The following is a 19,691-nucleotide window of genomic DNA, read 5'->3' as shown; positions in this document are numbered from 1 at the left end:
TTCCCTTGTGTGCTCAAAAAGGTGTCTTTCTGGCGAGCTGAGATATCTATGAAGAATTAACATTGGCAATATGGTATGTAATGCTTCCAGAAGCGGGCGGGTTTCCGGCGTGACCTCGACTTGATGCTCTGATCCGAATGGTTCAATGCCTCTTAGGAGCACTTCACCCTTTCCCCGGCATCAAAACCTGGCTCTGCCTCTGTCCTTAATGTTTGTTAACAAAGGTGACTCGAGATAGAGTCCTTCCTTAGTGTTTGTTATTTTGTGAGCTCTGCGTCATGTTACCCGACGACGCGCGTAACACTGTAATTTAGTATTAAGCCGGACGCGGGACGGGAGGCCGCTTTCGAGCTGCTCTCTGTCGCGCGCCTGGATTTCTACGGATTGAAATGAACACATAGGTGCGAGTAGGCACATGTAGATATACTTGCGCAATGAGAGACGGAGATAAATGCTAACATTTTGCTCTGAATAATGGTATCTTCTAGTCTACTTGCAGGAGGAGATTGGATCACAGTGCCTATATTGCCAATGGCCTCAAACTGACACGGAATTACAAACAACAGTGCTTATGCACCGTAGATTATAGAGCAAGTCTTCATACATAAAGTAAGTGCTCAGTTATTAAATAATGACCATGGCTCTAGCACCAGACTGATCAAACCCTGTAGTAAAGGGACTAAAGATTCTACCCATATTTTTCTTTTCATCCCCAGCTTGTTGAAAACCCACAACATCTGAATTTAGCTGGCAGCTCATCTGTTTAATTCCCAAATGGGATGCATAAAAGTTCTATCCCTAATACAGGTTATTATGACTCAATGGGCCTCATTACAAATGTTGCGGTAAGGCAACAACGGCGCCGGTAGCCATGCCTCAACATTACGAGTTTGCTCGCGGGTGCTGCCCTGGACGCCTGGTCAGACAACGCATGCAGAGCGGCACCCGCGAGCAGACGAGGATGGTAGCAATGGTACAGTTATGACCGGTAATGCTGTTACCATCCTCACCATTCCCATTGAGCCCTATGGGTGCTCAAATGGGAATTGGGACATACCGGCTCCAGGTCCCACGAAACGGAAATTACGTGCCCTCCAAGGACGGAATGGCCCAATAATTCCCCTTTCGCGGGACCCGGAGCCAGACCCGTGTTTGGGGGTAGCCATGCCCTTATTGAGGGCATGGCTACCTCCAACTTCGTAATGAGGCCCAATGAGTTAATCCCAGTAAGTGCACATGAAAAAACAACAAGAGAAATCAAAGCACTGAAACCATGTTATTCTTTTAGGTAGACAGGATGTACCACACCTGATGATGGGAGAAGCCAAAATCCCAAAACGCGAAGTGTGTCAGCAGAATATTCCATTTAGTACACTTGTTGGGAAACGAACAAAGTGGAATTACTGCAGAGTTCACATCCTTTTGAAAATGATTTCTATAATGATTTGCAAATGTGCCTTTGTATGTTTATTGTATATAACGATTTTATGACCCGCTGTGGGTAATTTGATTGTAAACTTATCGTACACATTGGAGCGTCAAAAAGTTAAAAAAGCAGAACTTGGTTTTATAAATGCTTACTGGTATTAATTACTTTTGTTTCCGGAATTTAACCATCTATTCGCAAAATAAACACATTTACATTTTATAACCAAGAAAGATTCCAAAAATGGTCTTTGGGATTTATCCCCAGGAGAGCACAGGTGTTTCTTTGAGTTAGCTTTCAGAACCAATTTCTTCTGTTAGTAATGTGACTGGGCCTCCCGCCAGAAAGAACCACACCGACTCCTAAATTCAAGTTTCAAGGGTGGTTATTAAACTTAATTATCAGAATGGTTGGTTTCTTTTCCTCTTTGTGTTGCTCATTGCCTAATGGGCTGGGAACCTTTCGTCTCTCTACTTCACGGGCCAGGGGTCCACTTCACAGCCCCAGATGTCCCTACCGGGTGTTAGGCAGAATCATCTGCAGTACCCTTTGGGAACACTACAGGTAATTAGGACTACAAGTGCAAGCACAATTTCACCTTGGGTACAAGCCTGTACTACACAGTAAAGTGGTAGCGATGGCTGAGCAGCCAGACCTATCTCAAGAGTTTAAGTGAGCAGTAGAACAAGTTACACAAAGGACCAACTAATACAGTGATGCAAGTAAACACTTACTCAAGGTTTCTTGGTAAAAAAATGTACATTTATTTACTCAGTCATTTAGAAAACATTACACTAGCATATGCAGCTCAATATCACAGACTAATACACCACAAACAATCCAACCGGTAAGTAAATGAACAAGTTTAACTCCTGTGAAGTGGGAGCAAAATGGCACTTCAGATACTTAATAAAGGGATAAAAAGACAAGGTTATAAGAATAGACAGCCCAAATACATTCATAGGCAGGGCAAAGGTTTTCAGTTAAATACAACCAGCAATTATTCTCATAGGCCTGGGCCAAAGTCAATGGTTCAGAGTCTTTGTATAGGATAGCACAGTTCTGGTAGATAACGGTTAAGTCTTTGCCACAGAGTTTAGAAGAATATGGCTAGGCGAAAAGTTTGACAAATGTTTAGGGAAGTACAAGCCTTCGAAGTTGAGGAAAGTTTCACGCACTTTCTCGATGGCCGAAAATAGTCCCGGACCGCGTTTGCACAGTCCCTTGTCAATCCCTCAACGGGTTCTATTATTTCTTTGGGTTCTCAAAGAATATTGTGTCTGATGACCCAGTCATGGTCCATGAATACTCCCATGGTACCGCAGTCCACTAGTGCCAGGATGGAATATGAGTCTTTCTCAGTGGGCGACAAGACCGTTTGGAGAACCACTAAGGTGTTTTGGCCGGGACCATTCAGGAAAGGAATGGATGCGGAGCAGGCACCTCTCTCCCGAAGCTGTGCTCCGCTTAGGATCGGGAGCTGGTGTTTCCCGAACACCTAGGCGGTGCTATTGGGCAGTCTCTTACAAGATGTTTATCAGAAGCACAATACATGCAAAGTCTGGTATTGATCCTACGAATCCTTGCTTGCGGAGAAATTGGTCCGCGGAAGGCACCCACCTGCACTGGTTAGGGGTCTGATAAATGTTGAATGGGTGTTTCCTAGAGGCAGAGGTATTCTGCGGTTGTCTTTGGGGATGTTGTCTTTGTCTTTCGTTTCTCTGCCTTTCTTTCCTGGATTCTGAAATCGATCTGTAAGGATAAATCCATCAAGGCCTGAAAGGAACTTGGGCGGGCCACTCTGGCTAACTCATCCTTGACCTCGTCATTCAAACCTCTTCGGAATAGGCTGAACCTAGCTTCTTGAGACCAATCGGCCTCTTTAGCTAGTTGTTTGAAACAAGTCACGTAAGTAAGAATATCCTGACGCCCTTGCTGGAATTCCAGAAGTCTTTCCTGGGTGCTGTAGACGAGCTCTGGTCGGCTAAACATGGCCTTAAAGGTTTCTATAAATCCATCATAATTGCCCAGGAGTGGGTCTCCCGAGTTTACCAAGGGAGTCGCCCATGTTAAGGCATTGCCAGAGAGGTGAGAAATTATAAACCCTACTTTAGCCCGGGGCGTGGAGAAATAGTAGGGTTTGAAGGTGAAATGTACCAGGCAGGAGCCAAGGAAGGAACACAGGGACTTGGAGGAGCCATCATATTTGTCCACTATATCCCCAAACAGGGCACTTTCTTTAAACGCGGAATCTCGGGATAAGACAAGTTGCTTTAAAGCTGCATTTTCAGCCTTGAGGTTTTGCACCTCTGTAATTATTTCTTGCATTCCTCTCATGAGGTCTTGGACTGCAGCCTCCATGTCTACTCCGTTATCTGGTTCTTGGCGTCTCAATCTGTCACACCCTTCCCTCTTTCTCACCTGTTTGTCCTTGATTGCGGTCTTCTTGGCAGCTCCTTCCTTCTTCCTGACTGATCGGTAAATGTACAGGAAAGGACGTGAGTCTTTGGGTTCCAGTGTGAGGAGTGCCGAGTGCCTAAAGAAGAGTTGCGTTCAGTGTCCAGGGAGGTAACGGCTGCAGAATCCACAAAGGAAGGAAAACAGGGTGTCCAATGCTCAGAGAGTGCCGGGGAGCCTGCAGCACCGGAGCACGAGACGGAGTGCGGGATGAAAAGGGAGAATGGTCTGGCAAAGGCAAGGACATGTAAGAGGGGTTTCCAGGAAGGAGAGGTTGGTGGAAATTGGGGGATAACACAGATAGAAGGAAACGATACACTTGATGAACAACTAGGAACTGCAGTGTTGAGACGCGCAGAGCTGCGGGGCGTGCCTACTTTCTAGGAGGCAGCACGTTGCGCGTAAACGCTAGAAGTCAGCGTTTCGGTGCTGTTGGCCATGTTGGAGGAATCACCGACCTGATGTTGCGGTGCATCATGGACCACGAAGTCCAGAAAGGCCGGAATCGGCGACTCATGACAGCTATAGTGTTATACAAATATGGATGGCGAAACACGGTTTATGTGTAAATGACGATAAAACCGAACTACTCTAACTCGGCTCTACAACCAAATTGACTAAACTAGATACATCCTTTAAAACCTTCATTCTTTGCTTCATCAATGTAGCAAATGATGTGAAAACACTAGGTATATACATTGACTCGTCCCTATCTCTCACGAGACAAACTAATACCCTAGCATCGGCCACAGCCTATACATGTAGGCTTATTACAGCATGTCGTCCATATCTATCTACATCTAATTGCATATCAGTAGCAAGAGCCTTAGAGTTATCTAAGCTTGACTATTGTAATGCTCATTACTAAGGAATGTCCCAACAGAATATAAACAAAATGCAAGTCATGCAGAATAACGCAGTTAGATCAGCTTGTAACATCCCAAGGAAACACCATATCTATACAGCTAGACAGAATCTAAATTGGCTAAACATCAAGCATAGAATTGAACTCAAAACACTTTCTCTAACACATAAGTGTTTATATAATCAGGCACCCATATACCTCTGTAACACGTTCTCACACCATACATCACTACGACCGACCCGAACAGCTCAAACACATTGTGTCATCCTTCTCCGCTTTAACCAACAACGGGCGGGTGGAGTTAGTTTCCCAGTCCTAGCTGCTAAAAAATGGAATGCGCTCCCTAGCACTATTAGAGCTGATCGCTTGTTCATGATATTCCGTAATAAGGTTAAAGCTTGGCTCTGAGCCCAGGACCATAACTAAGTTGTGATATATCCACCGCAAGGACATTATTGTCTATATGTCCCAGCATTGGTATGTCTGTATATTCACAGCTATTGCTTATGTACTTCCACTGTATACTACTGTAAATTGTCTCTTAATTTGTATATATCTTTATGCAAATCTTTTTGTAAATTGTGAACCTTACAACATTTATAAGAAGCGCTCAGTTGCCTCAGGGTCCTGACGCGCTATACAAATAAATAAATAAATACAAATACAAGATCACATTCAGAAAAAAATGAATGGGGGAACTTTTCTGATCGTGAGAAGCAAGCACTTAATTGTCTATGGAACGACAAAGGCAGCACACTAAAACCAGCAAATAAGGGAGTGGATCTGGAAATTATGGATTCTGCAAAATACCTCCATGAAGTCGAACCACAACTATCTGACAAAGACACATACATGGCGGTGTATGGTGATCTGACAGAAAAAGTAAGGAATATCTTTGGGGTCTGGTCAGGAACCACAGAACAGCTCACAAATTCCATTGACTACATGAACAACGTGTCTCCCAGAATCAAATTCACTTCAAAACATAGAACCTGTTCAGTGGAATTTCTTGATGTCCTAATCTACATGAAAGATGGGAGCCTTTAAACAATGGTATACACCAAACCAACAGATAAAAACAGTGTCCTGCTATCCTCCAGTTTCCATCCCAGGAGGACTATTGAAAGCATCCCTTATAACCAATTTCTCAGATATAGGAGAATTGTCTCTGAAGAACACTGTTAATCTGAGAAAACCTCAGAGCTGTGACAGAAGATCTTAAGGAGGGGATATTCATGAGACAATTTGGATCACGTGGTACATAAAGCAGAATCTGTTACAAGACAACTGGCCCTCACTCCCAAAAACAGGGCTACTAAATCGAATCTCATATATGCTACCATGTATTCAAAACAATGTCCAAAGGTCAAAAACATCCTAAGGGAACATTGGGAATTATTACAACTAGATCCTACTCTGAGTCAGCTATTTCCAGATTTACCTACATTTGCCTATCGTAAAAGTAATTCTGTCAAGGGCAGTGTGATTAGGGCTGAAATCAATTCCACCCAAAACTCTGTTCATCAGAGGATGCATGAAGCTTCATACATCTGAACAAATGTCATACATTGATGTGTCTATATAGGTGACACATTAATGAGTGACCATGAATCAATAGGTTATGACAGAACATCAGCTTCAGATAATTCTGTTAGCAGTGCAGGATTATGTTACGCCACAGTTACGTGTCATCACTGTAATAGCTTTATGATCTATCTAATCATTTAGTGAAGTTACAGTTACTAATGTTCAAGAAAATCACCAGAGAGTTAATTCTATAGAAATGTTGTAAACAATTAATAGACATGTAATGAAGGAACAACAGTGGAATCCCAATAGGTACAATCAGTAGAGCATAGACAATGTGAGGCGAACATTATCACTTACACATTGTTGATTCTGTGTTCTGTGAATTGCTGAAGAATGAATGAACTTGCTATTAAAACTGTATATTGCACTTAATCACCAAAGTGTATTAGATTATAATCAAGCAATTATGACAGAGACACTAAACAAGAAGCCAGTGCTATCAACAAGATGTCATACTTCCTACTGTGATTCATGGGAATTTGGGAATGATTTGTAGTATGGACAAACAATGGGCCTCATTATGTGTTTGGAGATATTTTGGAGGTAAAGCCTACGAGATACCACCAAACGGTCCCGTGCATTTACCACAGGATTACAAGTGGTGGTAGGTGGTGTAAATCCCCATTTTCAGGCGTCCAAAGGACCCCATTGGGGATTTTTGGCGGAATTACCACTGGTGGTAATACTTGAGGTTAATCCTCCACATTTCGCCCGAAAATCGGCAGAATTACTAATAATAATTGCACTGGTGGTAATTCCATGAAAACGTGTAATTTGACACTGTAGGAAAAATTGAAGTAGCGGAATTACCTCCACTTTTTTCTCACTCTGCCAAACTCGTAATGAGGCCCATTTATTTCAATAATTTACAAACTGTGTAGACTCAGCAAACACATCAACTAGAATGATGCATTTTATCATTAGGAGGCGAGGATAGGCCCTTTTGTGGGTAAAATCGTACGAGCTAGAGATCGTATAAACAAAGGCATCTCAAGATAGAGTCCTTCCTTAATCAGGGCATAGCCAGGGGGGACAAGGGGTGTGGTTGCCCTTTCTGGCTCCACCCTTGTGCCTGTTGTGCCCCCCATGCCCCGTTGGCCCTACGCAGGGCCGGCGCTCCACTTGGAGCATCAGCCATGAATTTTCCAATGCATTTTCTTTTTAAACTGGGCGCACCGCTCTGCGCTGTGCTTCACTTGTGTTGTGGTCAGGTTGACTTGTTTGGTGTGGACCTCGCGCACATGTATTAATTTGTCAGTGTCACCACCATGTTTGTGATGGCAATGCTTGCTTGATGAAATTATAAAATAAAGGCTTCTTCTTTCTAAAACTGTCTTGGCCACATTACGAGTTTGGCGGCAGCCATGGAGCTATTAGCTCCATGGCTGCCGCCAAACCGGGCTCCTTTACTGGGTTCCCTGAATGGGGAATTACCGGGCCATTCCGAGTTCGGAGGGCCCAGTAATTCCTCCCTCAGGGAACCCGGGCCCAGACCTTCCCCATTCCTATTTGAGCCCCCATAGGGCTCAATGGGAATGGGAGAGGGAGCTAACAATGGGCCGATTACGACCGGCCCGTTGTTAGCTCCCTGGTCCCCTCGCGGGACCCGGTAATGACGCCTGATTTTACCAGGCGTCCTTACCGGGTCCCGCGAGGGGACCTCGTAATTTCGAGGAACGGGTTTAACGGGTCCGCCTCCATTAGCGGAGCCCGTTAACCCATTCCACGAAGGTTGTAATGAGGCCCCCTGTCTCTGTATGCCCCTGGCAGGCTGTGTGCATGCTGTGCGCCGCATAAGTAGCCTAATGTGCATTGCAAATTGCAATGAAATGGCGCTTGCAGCTTGCCAATCTATTTGGCCTTTTTGGATTGGATTGATTCGGGAGGGCGACCCTGCTGAAGCCCTTGCCTGGCGATGTGTTGTTGTCCGTTTCAATTTCTCCAGGTCCCAGACTGGAGCCTGCGTGCAACAGCCCCTCTCCTCCCCTCCCTCCTCCCCCAGACTTCTGGAGCCAGGCAGGATGGGGGGCTACGTGGGAGCAACACCTTGGTGCAGATCACTAAGGAAGTGTAAAACATCTAAGACGAAGGGAAGCAGGAAACAACCAGCTAGGGACCAAAGGGGCACAACAAGGTGCAAAATGCATCAGCGCCAGCCAGCCGGAGGCTGAACGCCACCACATAGGCAGACAAAACCCAAGGCAAGTCCCTGGCCAATATAAGGGGCTGTAGGAGAAGCCACAAAGCACAATCAGTTTGGGGGTCCGCACGGAGCACCAAACAAGGATCCTGCGTACGCAGTTTACTTTTTCTTTTCGCAAGGACCCTCCTGACCCTCCTGCCCAAGAAAAAGGGAGAAAAAGAAGGAAAAGAGATAACAGGGCAACGTATGGGGCCCACATTGTCATGGGACCAAGAAGGCGGCACGGGCCTGAGGGGGTAACCTCTGCACCTCGTGCCCAAAAGTACACATTATGTATTAGGATTGTTTGGTGTATTATTACATAATGATGTGCAATAAAAACCCACGGCCTTTTTATTGCCAAGACTCAACCAATGTTGTTGAATGGTACATGGGGGGGATGATATGATGGGGTCAGTCACCAACCTCTAGGGTCCACCAGTTATTCCTGCCTGCAGCCTACCCTGGATCCCGTCCAGACTCTGCCCCTGACCTGGCCTGGCCTGCATGACAGAACTCCATTCATGAGCAGCACTGAGCAGGTGAGCCGAGCGTGAGTTTCTGTGAGTGAGTGCACACTGCACAGCACACACTCTATCACTACTAACGCACGTCTAATCCCTATTAAAACATGTGGCATCAGCAGAGATCTGTTAAACGGGCGCTGGCTGAGCCTGAAATGCGTTTTTTTATCAGTTTCCGTGTGCTTAGTGCTTAAAGTTAAAAGTTGTCTTTCACACCAACCTGACCTGGCCTGCATCGCCCTTCACTGTCTGCACCCATATCGCCTCTTGCCTGTACGCAGCTCTCCACACTGCCCCCAACACCTGGGCGTATTCCCGTCACAGATGTAAATCCATCCTTCCTGATCTGGACCACGCTCCCTCTCGGGCCCCACCAGACCCCAGAAATAACGCTCCTTCAGTCAAGTGCTCCTCCCCGGGGGTGGAGGTTATGGGACTACACTCCCTGGCCAAAAAGGGCGAGGAGAATGCTGCCAGAGGTCTTGCAACAGAGGTGCGATGACTGAGAAAGCCCACAAATCGCACATAAAGCCAAGCATCCCAAGAACAGCAACCCAAGAGGGGGTGAAAAAGGCAACCTCCAACCCCCTCGCCCCCCCCACCGTTCCTAGGATTGTTTAGAGGTGAGTTGTTCTAGAATTTGTGCCAACCAAAGAGGAGCAAGTGTACACACAGATGCCTGTGCTTATTCACATTTTACAAAAGCCACTTTAATTGTTACCCAAAAACAGAGACTGGCAAGCGGTGAGCAATGTTAAGCAAGTGACACCTTTCATTGGCATAGGCTGTCTGGAAGCATCCTGGGTAACCCGGGTTCCTTCCTCAAGCAGTTCATTGATTCACGCTACACTTTTCTACTGGACACGCGCCCAACCCTAAAAACAAAGTAGTGCAAGACTTGTCTTTGTACTATTAAGAATGTCAGCAAGCGAAGGGCCAGCCAGAGGGTACAACAAGATAGCGAAGGCACATGAGAGCGACAGCAACGTTGGGGGGGCGTCGGCAGATGAATAATTGATCAACTATACAGATTATCATACTTTCAAAATGCATTACATCTCTTCAATCATTGCATGTATGGAACCCTGGATGAAAATTGTTGCGAGCATGTTTTCTCCTGCTAGAAGCCAAACTCGGGAGGATAGCTCAGGTGCAACGTGCTCACCTTGGAAGCAAAGCGACACCGAGGAAAAACAGGTTCGACCCCTGTGTCCACACTTAGAAACCTATGGGTATTAAGCGCGTTATAAATAACCAATCATATCATAAGAAAAGGCTGGCTAGTTTGAAACAGCTGCCTAGGGCAATGGATGCCACACAAAAGTGCATGTCACATTCCAGGATTAGAGAGTGCGTTTTTAACCCTTACGTCTGATTTACCGAGTGAGGTAGTCATTTTCTTTACTTCTAAGCGCTGCATTACTATGCCACCATTCGTGTACTCATAGTTCTGCAGATCAATAGCGATCAATCATTAAGATGCATGCAGAGAGAACTCGAGGCGAGCTGAGGTGAGTGTGTCATCCTGACTGATGACAGCACTGAGAGCGAGAACTCCTGACGAGCACTGAGCCGGTGAGTGAGGCGAGTGACTGTGAGTGCACACTGCACAGCACACATTACCACTCTAATCCCTATGAAAACATGCAGGCCCATGCCACACAAAATGGGCTGGCTGCAGTGGCCGAAGTGTACGAAAAGAAGTAGTGGAGCTATGTTCCCTACTGGCCTGCCCCGCTCCCCATAGACACCATCGCTGCCCCCCCAAAACACATGTGCCTGCTCTTTAAGGAAACGTCCTGTGCAGCGCACTGAAAGAACACGTTTCAACTTCTTCCTCCCGTTCCAGAACGGTTTCTTTTTAAAATAAAAGTATAGAAGCTGTAAAACGTAATTAAAAGAAGTCGAGGAGCACCGCTCCAGACCACTTCGACCACTGGCTGGCTGCCTGAGCCTGACATGCTGTTTTTCGTTTTCCGTCTGCTAAGTGCTTAAAATTAAAAGGTTTTCTTTCCAAATAAATTCCAACCAACGTCTTTATTTCTCAAGAGAGCGGAGTCGTGCTCCAGGGAATTGATTGTTGCATTATGTTCTGTATTGTGCACTGTGCAGTGAGCGACAGCGTCTCAGCAAGCGGGGTGACTGATGATGCCATTTATAAATGTAAAATCTCACCCCTTTCCAGTTTCCCAATTCCCAGCTTTAACATCAGGGACACACAAACCCTTTGTGCCGTGGGTGGCTTGGCCGCAGGGCCATCTGAAGCACTTTTGGGGCCCTGGGCACGGACATCTTTGGGGCCCCCTGACGTCGTGCCCATGTGTCCAACGGTTGGTTGGCCGTGGGATGAGTAAGTGACTACAGCTTTTATTTATTGTCCCCATTAATCACACACTGGCTGAAATGTTGCTGTTTTTCCCTTGTGTGCTCAAAAAGGTGTCTTTCTGGCGAGCTGAGATATCTATGAAGAATTAACATTGGCAATATGGTATGTAATGCTTCCAGAAGCGGGCGGGTTTCCGGCCTGACCTCGACTTGATGCTCTGATCCGAATGGTTCAATGCCTCTTAGGAGCACTTCACCCTTTCCCCGGCATCAAAACCTGGCTCTGCCTCTGTCCTTAATGTTTGTTAACAAAGGTGACACGAGATAGAGTCTGTAGTATAAACAATCCAGCTAAAGACCGCAGAACTCGTGACCAGGCAAGCACGAGAGGTGATCCATTGAAGCACGTCACAGTGCAGAGGGCGCATCGAGTGTGAGCGAGCGGAGGCGACTTTGAAATGCCAACGGAACAGGTCGTCAGCCGGTGGAGCCCGTTACCACATAACTATTTATCCCCTTTACATGATATATATATATATATACAATAAATACATAACTTACCGTAATACGCCTCCGTGTGAAATATACTTCAAGTGGCGACGAGGATTCGGGCTCCACCGCCTCCTTCCGCCTGTGCGTTCAGTTTCCGGAGGACATTTCCAGGGGAACCGGGCCGCTCCGCTCTGTTTCCCGAGCGTGGCAGTGTCCCAACGATGAGTATGGCCGCTCCGTTCCCGTGAACGTAGCAGCGGCCACCTTATAACCCTACCGTCTGCGAAGAGCACATCATCACGTAAGTGCTTTCGTTGTTTCAAATTGGAAACAGTCCAGGAGAATACCCCGCCCACTCAACCAGCCCACAGTGTGTACACAGAAATTGTATACCGTACACCACGTTATAGATGAGCAAGTGAATTCTGGTTAACAAACTACCTTTAATAGCAGGGAATGATAAAAGTAAAATTTTGTACCGTACACCACATTATAGATGAGGAAGTGAACTCTGGTAGCTAACTACTTTTAATTGCAGGACAAGAGTGTTATTTAAACGGTGTGAAATGCATTGTAATGGGAAACGCTGATACTGAAAAGAGAATGTGAACCGGATTTTGAGTTACTACAGAGGCACACTGCCAATATTGTGCGCACTATTAATTAGGCCAAGTCTTAATAGGACATTCAAAATGGCATTCAGTGGTGTTCCACCTCCCATGTTCTTTTTGACGGATGTAGGGGAACCCTCAATACCGTGGAAGAGATGGATCAAGGCTTTTGAACACTATGCAGGAGTAGTGTGCGGTCCTAATTGTAGTATAGAGAAAAGAAAATCTCTTCTGTTACACTGCTTAGGACCGGCTGGACAAGAAAAATGTGAAGATCTGCCAGAACTATTACCAGAAGAGAGTGCAGATTTAAACGACTATGAATGTTCTGTGAAGAAAATGAGTAAACATTATGAAAAGAAATTAAGCACTATACTAGAACGGTACAAGTTCGGGAAGAAAATTCAAGAGGAAGGCGAAAGTGTTGAACAATACATAACTAATTTAAGGAAATTAGCCAGAACATGTAAATTCAATGCACAATTGGATGAGAGACTACGTGACCAATTCATGTTAGAGTGCAGAAGCGGCAAGGTGAGGAAAAAGTTGTGGGCTGAAGATGACCCACCCCTTGACACAGTTCTGAGGATAGCCAAAGAAGTTGAACATACGGAAAAATGTGTTCAGGAACTAGAAAACAGGATGCAGTCTGTGGAGATTAAACAGGAAACTCCAAAGAGTAATAACACTATGAACACAAATAAAGGCACTGAATCAATAACCCAAGTGATGGATGTAACTAGCAGCACAGACAAATCAGGAAGACTTCGTAATTCATCGTGGAGTGGAAATAGAAGGGGCAGAGGTGCAACCAGAGTAAATGAGAAGAGAAGAAGTCCACGCAGACAAGGAGGCAACCCAAGAAGAAGAAGAAATGAGGGAAGATGTTTTAGGTGTGACAGCACTGACCATTGGGCCGATAATCCTGAATGCCCTGCTTTGAAAATTATATGTGGCAAATGCAAGGGCAAGGGCCACTATGCCAGATGTTGCAAAGCATCAAATACTTCCATGAATTGGATTAGTAGTGATAATGACAGTAATATGGATGATGATGAATGTGTTTTTGCTATATCTGATGAAGAACAGGAAGAAGAAATAGAAAGCCCTAAAGCCATGGTGTGTATAGATGGAGTGAATATGCACATGATGGTTGATTCTGGTGCCAAATATACACTAATACCACAAGAGATGTGGGACAGAAAGAAACATGAATATTTGTATGAACCTGACATTCGACCCAGAGCCTATGGTGGCATTAAAATAGATATCATTGTATGGTTTTGGGGTTCACTCAAATTTAAAAACAGAAAGGCGAATGGGAAGATTTACATTACAAAATCTGGGAGAATTCCTTTATTAAGCTGGACCTATCAGAGCAAACTCAGAGTGATATTGGACGCTAATGCTGACGAATCAGTGATGAATATTGAAAATGATGAAACAAGGAAACGTTTAACACATGAGAAAATGGAAGAAATAATGAAGAAGGTGTTCAAGAATGAAATTGGGTGTTTACGTGGGTATTCACATAAAATCAGAATGAAACCAGGATGTATTCCGGTGGCGCAGAAATTACGGAATATTCCTCTTTCTATGAGAGAAGAAGTCAAGAAAGAAATAAAAAATTTGGTTGAGCAAGGAGTCATAGAAAGTATTGATGCCAGCGAATGGGTATCCCCGTTGGTTGTCTTAAGGAAGAAATCTGGGAAATTGAGAATATGTGTTGACATGCGTGAGCTGAATAAATGTGTAATTCCCGACAGACACCCACTTCCAAACATTCATGAAATAGTTTCCACGATTGGTCCATCGAAGCATTTCTCCACCCTTGATTTCACTTCGGCATACCATCAGGTGAATCTACACAAAGAATCCAGATGCATGACAGCATTTATTACGCCGGATGGTCTATATCAGTATAGGAGACTACCGTTTGGGCTAGTATCAGCTGCATCTGTTTTCCAGAAGGTCATGAATAAGCTGTTTGAAGGAGATCATGGTGTTATATGCTTCCAGGATGATATTTTGATACATGCTACTGACCAGGAAACACATGATGAGAAAATACGACAAGTATTCAAGAAATTATACGAAGCTGGAATGACCCTTAGTAAAGAAAAATGCAAGATAAATTGTGGTGAAATTGAATATTTAGGACATACTATATCGGCAGAGGGAGTAAGACCCAAGAAACAACTGGTAGAAGCAATAGAAAATATGCCAAGGCCCAAATCTAAAGAGGAAGTACGTACATTCATCGGCATGGCTGAATACTATTCAAAATTCATGCGTGATTTTGCCACACATACCGTTCCTCTACGTGAATTATTGAAGAAGAAAACATTTGCATGGGATACAGAATGTGAAGAAGAATTTAAGTGGATAAAACACGAACTGAATAAAGCGCCATCATTGAGAAATTTCAAGAGTGGTAAGAAAACCGTTATCACGACAGATGCCAGCAATGTAGGTCTTGGTGCAGTTATCACACAAGAAAGTGATGGTACAGAGAGATTGATAGCCTTTGCATCCAGATTGCTGAAGGGAGCTGGAAAAACATATGCAGCCATTGAAAAAGAGATGTTGGCCATTAAATGGGCGGCAGAGAAATTTTGAAATTTCATTTGGGGAACAGAAGTGGAGTTTCGCACAGATCACAAACCATTAGTCCATGTCATAATGAGTAAGGGTTTGGACAATGTCTCAAATCGTATGAAAAGATGGGTCATACTTCTGCAAGAGTACAATAGTACAGTGAAATATGTACCAGGCATAAAAAATCGTGCTGCTGATTGTTTATCAAGGCTCACTAATGTCTTGGAAGTAGATGACGTTGAAGATATGGAATCTGAGGTTGTGTTAAATATTGAAGAACTATCTATATCGGAAAAGGAATGGAACGAAGCAGAAGAGTTGGATGATATGTTCAATAAGTTGAAACACATCATTATAAGTGGTGATGCATTGACCAAGACCAAATATGAAGAAAATGGACTGTTGGAATTCTGGAAGGTTGCGAATGAACTGAAGGTGGAAAATAACAGAATTATGAGGAGTGACAGAATTGTTCCACCTGTAAGCCTACGTCGGAAGATCACTGAGTTAGGTCATGAAGGCCACCAAGGAATTGTAAAGACGAAGAGAAGAATACGAGATGAATTCTGGTGGCCAGGATATGATCTACAGGCTGAGAGAGTCATACGTGACTGTATCCTTTGCAAAGAGAGTGATAGAGGATGTGTGAGTGAGAAATACCCCATGGTAATTACTGAACTTCCAGGTAACATATGGGAAGATCTGGGTATGGACATAATAGGTCCAATTTACAGTGAGGGAAAACAACAGTATTGTATAGTGATTATTGATCTTTTGACTAGATGGGTTGAAGTCATGATTAAACCATGCATGACTGCAAAAATGGTAGTTGATTTCTTAAAAGAAGTATGTGGAAGGGAAGGTTTACCCAAAAGCATACTAACAGACAATGGAGTTCAATTCCGTTCAAGAGAAATGGAAACATTTTGTGTGGAAAATTCCATTGTACATAAAAGAAGTGCCATATATCACCCACAGACTAACGGGGTGGTCGAGCGTTTTAACAGAGTGCTTAAAGATGCTGTGAGATGGGCTTGGGCAAACGGTGTGAAATGGGAAGAAGCTGTTAAACAAAAGATTGATGCACACCGTTTCACAACACACTGTACGACTGGCCTGTCGCCATTTGAAATGAGTAGAGGTAGGAAAGCTAACACTAAGTTAACACCATCCTGGTTAAAAAGAATGACTGTGATAAGGAAGGATGTCGGAGATGCATGTCAGAACATCAGAACTATGCAGTTAAGAAACAAGAGAACTCATGATGTGTCTGTAAATAAAAAAAAAAAGGGAGTCCAACGTTGATGGTTGGAGGACGAGTGAGAATCAAACTTCCGCCTGTATTGAGAAATGGTCCATGTAAATGGTCCAAGCCAGTTGGGGTCATTGAAGTCTTTAAACATGCAGTGAGGGTTGAAGATGGAAGAGTCTGGAATATGAAGAGAGTGTGTGTGTGGGATACTCCTGTAGAGAATGCACCAATGCATAGTAGTCGAAGGAAGTCAAGAGAGAGAACGAATGCAAATGGTACTAATGATGTTGAGAGATGTCAGAGGGATGTAACACAAGAGAAAGACCCATCAATGATTTCCTTGCCAAAACCAAGAACAGATACCTCACGCACATCAAGAAGAGGGAGAGTCATTCATCATCCCTGCAGATTGAAAGACTTCGTGTGTGAACAATGAGCACAATACAATTTGTAAAGAGACAGTTTTGTTATGTTTTCGAATATTAAGAAGGGGAGATGTGTAGTATAAACAATCCAGCTAAAGACCGCAGAGCTCGTGACCAGGCAAGCACGAGAGGTGATCCATTGAAGCACGTCACAGTGCAGAGGGCGCATCGAGTGTGAGCGAGCGGAGGCGACTTTGAAATGCCAACGGAACAGGTCGTCAGCCGGTGGAGCCCGTTACCACATAACTATTTATCCCCTTTACATGATATATATAAATATACAATAAATACATATCTTACCGTAATACGCCTCCGTGTGAAATATACTTCAGAGCCCTTCCTTAGTGTTTGTTATTTTGTGAGCTCTGCGTCATGTTACCCGACGACGCGCGCATGTAATTTAGTATTAAGCCGGACGCGGGACGGGAGGCTGCTTTCGAGCTGCTCTCTGTCGCGCGCCTGGATATCTACGGATTGAAATGAACACATAGGTGCGAGTAGGCACATGTAGATATACTTGCGCAATGAGAGACGGAGATAAATGCTAACATTTCGCTCTGAATAATGGTATCTTCTAGTCTACTTGCAGGAGGAGATTGGATCACAGTGCCTATATTGCCAATCGGCTCAAACTGACAGGGAATTACAAACAACAGTGCTTATGCACCGTAGATGATAGAGCAAGTCTTCATACATAAAGTAAGTGCTCAGTTATTAAATAATGACCATGGCTCTAGCACCAGACTGATCAAACCCTGTAGTAAAGGGACTACAGATTCTACCCATATTTTTCTTTTCATCCCCAGCTTGTTGAAAACCCACAACATCTGAATTTAGCTGGCAGCTCATCTGTTTAATTCCCAAATGGGATGCATAAAAGTTCTATCCCTAATACAGGTTATTATGACTCAATGGGCCTCATTACAAATGTTGCGGTAAGGCAACAAGGGCGCCGGTAGCCATGCCTCAACATTACGAGTTTGCTCGCGGGTGCTGCCCTGGACGCCTGGTCAGACAACGCATGCAGAGCGGCACCCGCGAGCAGACGAGGATGGTAGCAATGGTACAGTTATGACCGGTACTGCTGTTACCATCCTCCCCATTCCCATTGAGCCCTGTGGGGGCTCAAATGGGAATTGGGACATACCGGCTCCAGGTCCCACGAAACGGAAATTACGTGCCCTCCAAGGATGGAATGGCCCAATAATTCCCCTTTCGCGGGACCCGGAGCCAGACCCGTGTTCGGGGGTAGCCATGCCCTTATTGAGGGCATGGCTACCTCCAACTTCGTAATGAGGCCCAATGAGTTAATCCCAGTAAGTGCACATGAAAAAACAACAAGAGAAATCAAAGCACTGAAACCATGTTATTCTTTTAGGTAGACAGGATGTACCACACCTGATGATGGGAGAAGCCAAAATCCCAAAACGCGTAGTGTGTCAGCAGAATATTCCATTTAGTACACTTGTTGGGAAACAAACAAAGTGGAATTACTGCAGAGTTCACATCCTTTTGAAAATGATTTCTATAATGATTTGCAAATGTGGCTTTGTATGTTTATTGTATATAACGATTTTATGACCCGCTGTGGGTAATTTGATTGTAAACTTATCGTACACATTGGAGCGTCAAAAAGTTAAAAAAGCAGAACTTGGTTTTATAATTGCTTACTGGTATTAATTACTTTTGTTTCCGGAATTTAACCATCTATTCGCAAAATAAACACATTTACATTTTATAACCAAGAAAGATTCCAAAAATGGTCTTTGGGATTTAGCCCCAGGAGAGCACAGGTGTTTCTTTGAGTTAGCTTTCAGAACCAATTTCTTCTGTTAGTAATGTGACTGGGCCTCCCGCCAGAAAGAACCACACCGACTCCTAAATTCAAGTTCCAAGGGTGGTTATTAAACTTAATTATCAGAATGGTTGGTTTCTTTTCCTCTTTGTGTTGCTCATTGCCTAATGGGCTGGGAACCTTTCGTCTCTCTACTTCACGGGCCAAGGGTCCACTTCACAGCCCCAGATGTCCCTACCAGGTGTTAGGCAGAATCATCTGCAGTACCCTTTGGGAATACTACAGGTAATTAGGACTACAAGTGCAAGCACAATTTCACCTTGGGTACAAGCCTGTACTACACAGTAAAGTGGTAGCGATGGCTGAGCAGCCAGACCTATCTCAAGAGTTTAAGTGAGCAGTAGAACAAGTTACACAAAGGACCAACTAATACATTGATGCAAGTAAACACTTACTCAAGGTTTCTTGGTAAAAGAATATACATTTATTTACTCAGTCATTTAGAAAACATTACACTAGCATAAGCAGCTCAATATCACAGACTAATACACCACAAACAATCCAACCGGTAAGTAAATGAACAAGTTTAACTCCTGTGAAGTGGGAGCAAAATGGCACTTCAGATACTTAATAAAGGGATAAAAAGACAAGGTTATAAGAATAGACAGCCCAAATACATTCATAGGCAGGGCAAAGGTTTTCAGTTAAATACAACCAGCAATTATTCTCATAGGCCTGGGCCAAAGTCAATGGTTCAGAGTCTTTGTATAGGATAGCACAGTTCTGGTAGATAACAGTTAAGTCTTTGCCACAGAGTTTAGAAGAATATGGCTAGGCGAAAAGTTTTACAAATGTTTAGGGAAGTACAAGCCTTCGAAGTTGAGGAAAGTTTCACGCACTTTCTCGATGGCCGAAAATAGTCCCGGACCGCGTTTGCACAGTCCCTTGTCAATCCCTCAACGGGTTCTATTATTTCTTTGGGTTCTCAAAGAATATTGTGTCTGATGACCCAGTCATGGTCCATGAATACTCCCATGGTACCGCAGTCCACTAGTGCCAGGATGGAATATGAGTCTTTCTCAGTGGGCGACAAGACCATTTGGAGAACCACTAAGGTGTTTTGGCCGGGACCATTCAGGAAAGGAATGG

This window comes from Ambystoma mexicanum, chromosome 5q, assembly GCF_040938575.1.
Source record: "Ambystoma mexicanum isolate Mex_15411 chromosome 5q, UKY_AmexF1_1, whole genome shotgun sequence".
Lineage (NCBI taxonomy): Eukaryota > Metazoa > Chordata > Amphibia > Caudata > Ambystomatidae > Ambystoma > Ambystoma mexicanum.
Note: the sequence above shows the minus strand (reverse complement) of the source record.